Raw genomic sequence first — 9,196 nt, forward strand, 5'->3', positions numbered from 1 at the left:
GGGGTGCAGCTCCTCCCCACGCACCCGAGGGCAAGAATTTGGGCTGCCCCTCGGCGGTGCAGGGCAGCCCGTGCCCCGTGTTCCGTTTCTCCCCGGTCCCTGCAGCGGAGCGCTCCCGGGGCCCGGCGCTGTTCCGCGGTGAGTCTGTCCGCGTCCGTTTGCGCGTGCACCTGTCTGTCCGTCTGTCCATCCCCGCGCCCTACTCCTCACCCATCCTCCTGCCCGTCCGTCCCCGCTCGGTCCGTCCGTACCCACCTCCCCGCTGTCCCGTCCCCCCCCCACCACTACCGTTACGTAAAGCGGCGACGCGGCGCCTTTAAGAGCGGGGCCGGGGGCCGGCCGGGTGCGCGCCGCCCCGGGAGCTCGCGCCGGCGGCAGGAGGAGGAGGCGGCAGCGGCGGCGGCAGCGGCGGCGCCGGGGCTTCAGCAGCGCGGCTCGGGGGGGCCGCGGCGGGGGGCGGCCCCGGGGGGGCTCCCCCAGCGTGCGGGGCCGGGGCGGGGCCGGGACCGCGTGCACCATCCGGGGGCAGGGGGCGAGCGGGGCCCCGGGGGTGCCGGAGGGCGGGGGGCTGAGCCCGGGGGTGCCGGAGGGCGGCGGGGTGGCCCCGGGGGTGCAGGAGGAGGGGGGCTTCTCCCGGGGGGTGCAGGAGGCGGGGCTGGGGGCGTTGCCCCGCGGCCAGGAGCTGGTGGCCGGCGGCGGGGAGCCGGGCGGCGGCGGGGGGCCGGGCCGGTGGCACTGGGTGCCGCTGGGGGAGCGGACGGGCCTGCAGGAGTGGGGCGAGCGGCCCGGGCCGGTCACCGCCATCGGCAGCCCCAAGCCGGGCGCGGAGCCGCGGCGGCCCCGGGAGCGGGGGGCGGCCCGGGCTCGGCGGCGGGCGCGGGGCGCGGAGGAAGCGGCGGCGGGGGAAGCGGGGGGCAGTCCCGGGGCGCAGCCCCCGCGGCGGGCGCGGGGCGCCGTGCGGGGGTGCAGGAGTACGGCCCCAAAGTCGGGCAGGAGCAGGGCCTGAGCCGGCGGGCGCAGCAGGAGCGGGGCGGGGGGCGGCGGGAGGTGAGCCCCCCGGCCCGCGCCCGCTGGTGGGTGCGGCGGGGCCGGCAGGAGGAGGGGGAGGCGCGGGGCGGGGTGCAGGAGGAGGGCGAGCTCTACCCGGGGGAGCAGGAGCACCCCGGCGGCACCCCCGGCACGCAGACGCCGGCACACCACCAGAGCCGCAGGAGGGCTGCCCGGGTGTGAGGCCGGATCTGGCACCCGGTGCCCGCCGCCTGTCCGCGGGGGATCCCACCCGGGACCCGGCCGCCGCTGGCGTCGATCGGCGCACCCCGCCCTGGCAGGCGGGCGGGCGCATCCTGCCTGGCATGCAGGCTGTCCGGAGCGCCGCCGTGCCCGTCCTCTCCCCGTGGTGACGCTGCAGACCCGACGCAGGATGCAGTGGCGGTGAGCGCAGAGGTAAGGAGTGAGGCGCGACCCCTTGCTGGGGGGCGACGCAAGGGGCAGGGGGGGTTCGGGGTTTGGGGTTTGGCACTGCCCAGGTCGGCGTCTGCGTCTGCCCGCTGCGCCTCACCGGGCGTTGCTGGCACCGTGCCCTGCAGCACTGCGGGCTGCCAGTGCTGCCGTCGTGCCCAGGCACTGCGGGGCTGCTGAACCACGGCCGGCAGCACGCCCGACCCCCCTGCTCGTGCATGCCAGGGCAGAGCAGGCAGTGGGGTCTGGTGCGAGTGGGTGCGCGGTGCCCTTGAACCCTCCCAAACGGCAGCGGAAGCCGGGGGAAGGTTTTTTTTTCCTGGAGAAAAGGCGGCTTTGCTCTTCTCTTCCCTGGGAGCTCTGGCGCTGAACAGAGGATCCTTGTCCTCCGGGGCCGGCCCTGCGCCTCGGGGTGTTGTGCTGCTGCTGAAACCCGGAGCAGCGGTGAGGTGCGGGGAGTCTGTCTGCCGGCTTGGCGGGCAGCACCGCAGCTGTGTCCAACCACATTGTGGCAGGTTTTTCTCTAAATGCTCAGGACCCTTTGGGTACTTTTGGTCTTTGTTGGTTTTGCTTTTTTTAATAAAACCTTTTAGTTAAACCTGGTAAGGTGGTGCCGACAGCCCAGGCTAGGACCCCATCTCGCCGGGAGGACCCTGCTCAGCTTCTCCCGGCACGGTCGGACCCCTTGCCTGCTCTGTAAGCGGCAGCTGGGGAGGGGGGCTTGCAGGTGGCTGGAGGAGCCCAGGCAGGGGCAGCGTCTCTGCCCGCAGAACTGCCGCGAGCCAGAGGCTGTGCCGGGGCTGGGCCGTCTGGGCAGGGCAGGCCGGGGCAGAGCCTGGCGCTGGTGCTTCCCCACGCACCCGTCTCCCTGGGGCCGCCTTGGCGCAGCATTCCCCGTGGTGCCCCGGTGCCGCTGGGCTCTGGCATGGGCTTGCTGCCCTGCAAGGTGGGTCCCCCCTCATCAGGTGCTGCGGGCTCTGGGGGTCGTGCATCCCCCCCTTACTCAGCCCTTTGCTGAGCTGGCTCAGGGCAAAGCCCTTTAACAAAGGTTTTCAGTGCTAGGCTTTGCAAAACTCTCCTAAAAACAGGATGTGCCTGGAGGGGTGTCTCTGAGCAGGTCTGCACTGCTGGGCCCCTCTTTAGGGACAGGGTCCAGGACGGACCCTGGGTGCTGCGGGCCCACCTTTGGCTGCAGCCCTGGTCCCACCGCCGGCCCCAAGCGCGCTGCTCCCCGCAGGGAGCGGGGCAGAAGCAGCCTCTGCACCCCCCATCCCGCCGCGCCGAGGCCCGGGGGTGTGGGGTGGGGGCCGCGCAGGCTGTGCAACCTGTTACCAACCCCTGGAGCTACCCGGTATTTGTTAGTCCAGTATTCGTTAGTGCAGGGTGTGGGCCAGCCCTGCCGGTAGGGTATTGTGGGTATGGCTGGGGGAGCTGGCGATGCCTTCCTCCTCCTCCTCCGGCAGCTGCCAGCCTGCTGTCCCGCCATGACTGAGCCTCCCCCCGGGCATGGGGGGCCTTCGTGGGCAGAGGAGCAGCCCCCCGCGGGACCAGGAACTGCTGTGGGCTTGTAGCCGAGCCCTGTCCCAGCCACCCTGCAGACCAGACCTCGCTCTGTGCCTCATTTTCCTCCTGAGAGGCCCTGTCCTGACCCTGGAGCACTGGGGTTTTGACTCCAATCATGCCCACGAGGGATGGTAGCCGGCTGGGGCAAAGCATACTGGGGGGCATTACCCACTCGTGTGGGGTTTGGGGAGCAGGAGGGGGCTCTGCCCCACACACAGCCCCCAATGGGACAGGAAGGCTTTAAGGAGAAAGTCTTGCTCCAGCCCTCTGCTGAGCGGCTCCAGAGGTGGCACTGCCCATGCCGCAGCCTGGCTAATTAGGCTGCTGTCATTAGTGCTAATGACCAGCAGATGCTGGATGGTCTGGCCAGGGTGCTGCTCTGCTCTGGTGCTGGGGAAGTGGGGCGGTTTAGCTTTTGCCCCCCCCACCTCCAGGGGTCCCACCTCTCCTGCTCCCAGCACAGAGGGGAGATGCTGCGGCATGGACATGGCTTTGTGCCTATCTGGCCTGAGACCTGGCAAACTCATTTCATGCTAAGTGCAGCCCACCCCGAGGGATGGGGGTACCGCTGGCAGCACCCCTAGGGCAGAGGGGCCAGTTGGACCCAGAGCTCAGGGCGCGTGCTGGTGTCCCCCTTCCCTGGCAGGACCGGGGGCAATGGCCACCCGTGCTCCAGGGAGGTGGGGGGGCAGCTCCACAAAAGCTTTTTCAGCTGCCTGGGCAGGGCAGGGGGTGCCCTGGGTGTGGGGAGACGCTCCCAGCCCTTAGCTCCCAAGGGGTCTGGAGGGTCCAGGGTGGGCAGATGCGGGGTGCCGGGCTGGGGGCCCCATCCTGACCTCTCCTTCCCACTTCGCCCCAGAGGGACTCCACGGCCGGTGTCATTGCAGCCCTGCCAGCCCCATGGCTGAGCCCTGATGCCGTGCCCCCTCGCACACCACCCAGCTTGCTGCGACACTGGGGCTGGCACTGCCGAGGGACCCCCGCAGCGCCGCCACCGCGGCCCAGGTGAGACGAGCGCCGGGGCCAGCGGGCACAAACCAGCCTTGCACTGGGGCAGGGTGGCAGCGTCCCCGGGGGCAGTGACGCCAAGGCTTGGTGATGCCAAGCCCGCTGCCCTCTCCCGCTCCGTGGCACTGCCTGCGGGCACAGAGCCGAAGGCAGGCGGTGTGGGCAGGGTGCTGTGGGCGCCGGGGGGTGTTGCTTTGCCTGCTTGTCCCCCAAAACACCGCGCTGTGTCCCTGCCTTGGTGGGAGACCTCGGGGCCGAGGTGGGGATCAGCTACAGGGTTGGCAATTCCTGCCTGTCCCCTACCCGCGCCGTGGAGCCAGGAGGCAGAAGACAGGCTCAGCCCGCCCTGGCTCGACCTGCGGAGGGGATTTAGTGGAGGAAAGAGGCTTAGGGAGGGGATTGGGGTTGCACCGGGCTCTGTCAGGGTGGGGGGGGCCCCCCCACTCAGCTGCATCTCCTCCTTGGGCGGCTGCTGCTGCAGGCAGGGGCTCAGAGTGGGGAATGCTCAGTGCCGGCAGGCAGGATCAGGCCATGGGGCCAGGCTCTAGGAGCCCGGAGACAGCAGCGAGGGGGAACCTGGCACCCCGGCCTCCCCGGCCACCCCCGCCGCAGGGGTCACCAGCCCTCCGTGCTGGACCCCCAAGACCTCCTGCTTGCCCGAGCCGGCCGAGCAAGCAGCATCAGGTGCCAGCACCGAGGGAGGCAAAACACTCACCGGTACGGGGTGCCGCGGGGGGGCCTGGGGTGGCGCAATCTAGCGAGGGGCTGGAGACGGTCCCCAGGGAGCCGGGTGGTAGCAGCATCCCGGGGGTGGGCAGGATGCAGCCAGCAGCCCGGTCTCTGGTGGGAGCAGGGTGCGTTTGTATGCGTGGGTATGTGCATGCCCGCACGCCTGCGCCATGGCGGCCGGCCGGGGAGTGTGTCACCACAATTTGGGGCCGCCCCCGGGGCCCCGCCAGGGCTGAGCGAGCCAGCCTGGGGTGCTGCTGCGGCCGCCCTGCTGCCGCCGCAGCTGGTGAGATCACTTCCAGGTGACATGGCCGCCAGGAAGGTGGCAGACAGGCTCTGACAGTGAGCGGGTGATGTGCCGGAGGTGAGTGGGGGACCTCGTCCCCCTCTGGGAGCTTGTTTTGGGGACCCGCCGCTTTCCGGGGTCCTCTGTGCGGGGTGGTGGACGCAGGGCACGGGGGATGCTGCAGCCCCCGTCCCCAGGGATGCTGGAAGGAATGCGGGGCCAAGCGTGGTGTCCAAGAGGGCTGGGGAGGTCCGGTGTTCCCATGGAGGGGAGGGACACCCTGTGGTCACTGTGACTGTTGCTGCCCTGGAGGGCAGGGGACAGCACACCCCATCCGGCGGCTGTCATTGTGGTGGGAGTCCCCCCAGGGTGGGAATTGGAGGCAGGTGGGTCAGGGGTGGCATGGCACCATGCCATCCATCCTCTTGCAGGGACTTTGTCGTTTGGGTTTCAGCTGAGCCTGGGCAGGCCAGGAGGACCTAATGCATTGGGAGGTGACCCAAATCCGTGCCCAGGGCTGTGGGGACAGGGGTTGTCCCCTGTCGGCTTGGGGACCCCGCAGCATCGCTCTTGCTGGGCAGGCTGGTGAGGGTTTCGGGGCAGCACGGGGCAGCTGGGGCTGGAGGGAAGGTGGCATAGCACGTGCATCAGTCACCGGCCCGCGGCGTGCCAGCACGGTGACGCCGGCGGGCCGCGCGCGGGGGCGGCTCGCTGCTCCCACGCCGCGGGCTCAGCCCGCCTCGGCTCCGCGGCTGAGCTCACCTCCATGGTATTGCAGGAGGAGCCACCGAGGGGCTGCCCCCGCCTGGCCCCCCCCAGCCCCCCAAGCTGGGGTGGGTGCCCCCTGGGATTGGGGGTGTTTCTCCGCGGGGGGGGGGGTGGGGGGGGGGGTGGTGCAGGATGGGCTCGTGCCCCCTGCCCTGGCATGGTGACAGCCTGGTGTCACTCCTCTAGCTATGCCAGGGTCTTGGGGGATTGGGGGGGGGGGTGGCAGGGAGGGGGGGGAGCATCAAGGGGGTTGTGGGGGCGCTTCTAGGAGTCAGGACGGGGCATCGTGCCCCCGTGGCATTGGCATGAAGAGCAAATTGGTCTCTGGGGCTGTGCCATGCCCCAAAGGACAGGCAGGTCCCAGGGGACTGTGGGGGGGCTGCAGGGGCCCCCTCTGGTTTCAGCCTGCTTGCAGTTCTGGCCCAGGGGGCTCAGAGAGGGGCTGCGGCCGGGCGGTGTTGGGGTACGGGTCAGTCCCGATGTGCAGGTGGGGGATTCTCCATCCGGGGGGGGATGGCGGCTTCCCAGTGCCACCTGCCCCTGCTAGGGGCTGTGCCTGGTGCAGCGCCTGGCAGAGTTCTGGGAGTCCCCCAGCTCCCTGCGAGGGGGTGAGGGGAGAGGACTGACCCTGGGAGGAGTCCTCCTGGCGTGCCCCCCAGGCCACCATCCCGGCAGTGCCTGCCGGGGCCTGGCTGCTCTCCCGGCCCTGTCGTGCTTGCGCCAACGCTGCCGGGTTGCTGCGGAGCAGCCATCTTCCCGGCACATCCCATCCCCCTCTGCCGGCGCAGGGAAGCGGGAGGGATGCTGCCAGCCCCGGAGCCCTCCCCACCCCTCCGCAGGTGCCCAGGAGGGGGGGTGCAGTGCCTCCTCACCCACCCTGCTTGCCACAGAGCCCTGGCTGCTGGACAATGCTTCCCCCCTCATCCTCCTCCTCCTCCACCCGGCTGCCTGCACCGCATCCCTGCTGGCGGGCTGCACCGTGCCGGGGTGGGGGGAGAAGGAGGCTGCGAGCGTGGCGCTGGGGCTGGCAGTGATGCCACCGCCTCTCCGCTCGGGTGCCGGAGCGGGGACAGCAGGCAGGCAGTTGGGCTGCTGAGCCAGGAGGAAGACAGCGGTGCCAGGCTGGGATTGGGGTGAGGACAGGCGCTCAAGGGGCTGCCCCTCCTTCTCTTTTCCCCGTCTCCTCTGCATCCTTCCATCCCTCCCTCCCCTCCATCACCGTCACGGTCACCTTCACCCTCTCGCTGTTTTCCGGAACTGCAGCAACTTTCTGCCATGTGATCCTGAGCCTGGCTCCAGCCCTCACCACCCCCAGGCAGGCGCGGGCGTCTCCGCAGAGCCCCTCGCTCGTCGCCACGCTGCAGCCGCCACCGCCGCCCCGGCCATGGGCGAGAGATGCGACTACCAGCGCCTGAGCAGCGCCGAGGAGGAGGAGGAGATGCTTGGCTCCCTGCCCCACAGCTTCTCGGACAGCACCGGGCAGCGGGCCCTGCGGCCGGGCAGCGGGCACCCCATGCCGTCCCCCCGGCAGGACATCGCCCCGGGCATGCCATGCCGGCGGGTCAGTGTGGGGAGAGCCGGCGGGGGGGGCAGTGGCGAGGGGCACCCAGCCGGACTGGACGTCCCCAAGAGGGGCAGGGTCCTGCTGTGGGGCGCAGGTCGGTGGCTGGCATGCGGCTGGGGGGGCCCCTGCATGGCATCTCCCCTCTCTGGCACTCACAGTACGCCGTGGCATCTGGCGTAGGTGGCGTGGGGACAGCACCCACCTACACGGCTGTGCTCCCATCCAGACCCACAGGAGTGGGGCTGCCTGTTCCTTCTTGCTGGGGAAACTGAGGCACAGGGGAACAGTGTGCGGCAGCATGGCTCGGCCAGGCCTGGCACAGCTCGGTGGGGGACACAGTGCCCGGCACAGGATGGTGGCCCTTGCAGGCTGCCATCCGCATGTAGGGGGGGACACTGAGGGGGTGTCAAGCTGTGAATGGGAGTGTTGGGGGTGGGTGGGGGGGCAGGTAGGGAGCGTGTAGGTACATGTGGAGGGTGCAGCTGCCTTGGGGTCTAGGGCCGGTGTTGGGGTGTCGTTGTGGGTAGGAGTAATTGGAGGGGGATTTGGCCACCCATGTGCCAGCTCGGGCAGATGTGCGTGGCCGTGCGTGATGGCGGGTGAGCGTGGAGGCAAGGAGCGTGCAACGCCAGGGGCGGGCACCCGTGGGTGCGCAGGGGTGCAGGCAGCTCCAGGTGTGCGTCAGGCGGAGGCGGGGGAGCGGGCCGGTGCGCTGCCGCCGGCTGTGCGGCGCCGGTGTGTTTGTGCACGTGTGGCCGGGCAGGGCGGTAGCTGGGGGGGGTGCACGGAGGTGACGCGTGCGTGGGGGGGTGGCTGCGGTTGTGCAGGTGGCGGGAGGCGCGCGGGGTGCCGGGGGTTGCGCCTGTGTGGTCCCAGGGTGCACGTGAGAGTCGTCACTGCCCGTGCATGAGCCTGGGTGCACGTAGGGTGCATCCCTGGGGCTGCAGGGGTGGGTGTGCACGGCATGGCGTGTGTGCAGGGCACAGAGGGCCGAGCGGCACCTGCGCCAGGGGTCTTTGCCGCCTGCCGGGTTGTGTGGGCTGGATGGGCATCTGTGACCCCCCCCAGGATGGGGGTTCCCTGGCAGGGCTCTGCTTGCCCATCTCAGAGCCGAGGTTGTGGTGTTACCCCCTGTGTCCGCGGGCCTATCACAGAGAGGGAAACTGAGGCACAGAGCCTCCCCCCGGCACAGTGGGCAAGGCTGGGTGTCCCCACTCCCTTTTGGATACCAGTACTCCCAGTGCAGGCGCTGAACTGGGCAGCCTCACCCAGGTTTCGGGGGCACAGGAGGCAGCACACCAGCCCCAGTGGGTGCCAGTACCAGGTGATGAGGGTGATGCACCGTGGCAGGGCAGGGAACCCCCCATGTCCCCGGTGTCCCCTGGGCCAGGGAGGGGGGAGCTGGCGCGTGGCAGAGGTTGGTGCCGAGGGCACCGTGCCCGGGTGTCCCCAGTCAATGGGCTTGTTGTGCCGGGTGCCTGTGCCGCCGGGTGCCAGCCGGGATCCCGGTGGTGGAAGCCGCAGCGGAGGCTCCTCTGCGCCTGGGGATGCACTTAACCCCCTCCCAGCTGCCCCCTGGCACAGCGGTGGCTGCGGTTTGGGGGGGCCAGGCAGGCGGGGGCCGCAGCAAGAGGTTGCGACGGGTCTTTGCTCTCTCACGCCGCAGCTGCCGGCATGGCCAGCTGTTCTCCCTGGGGAGCCCGCAGGCGGACAGCAGCGCTGGGGTTGGGTGCCAGCCCCGCCAGGGAAGGGGAACAAGCCTCAGGGTGCTGGTGGCACCCCACGGCAGAGCCCCGTGGGGTCTGGCAGCTGGGCAGCGG

The sequence above is a fragment of the Gymnogyps californianus genome, chromosome 10 (assembly GCF_018139145.2).
Source record: "Gymnogyps californianus isolate 813 chromosome 10, ASM1813914v2, whole genome shotgun sequence".
Lineage (NCBI taxonomy): Eukaryota > Metazoa > Chordata > Aves > Accipitriformes > Cathartidae > Gymnogyps > Gymnogyps californianus.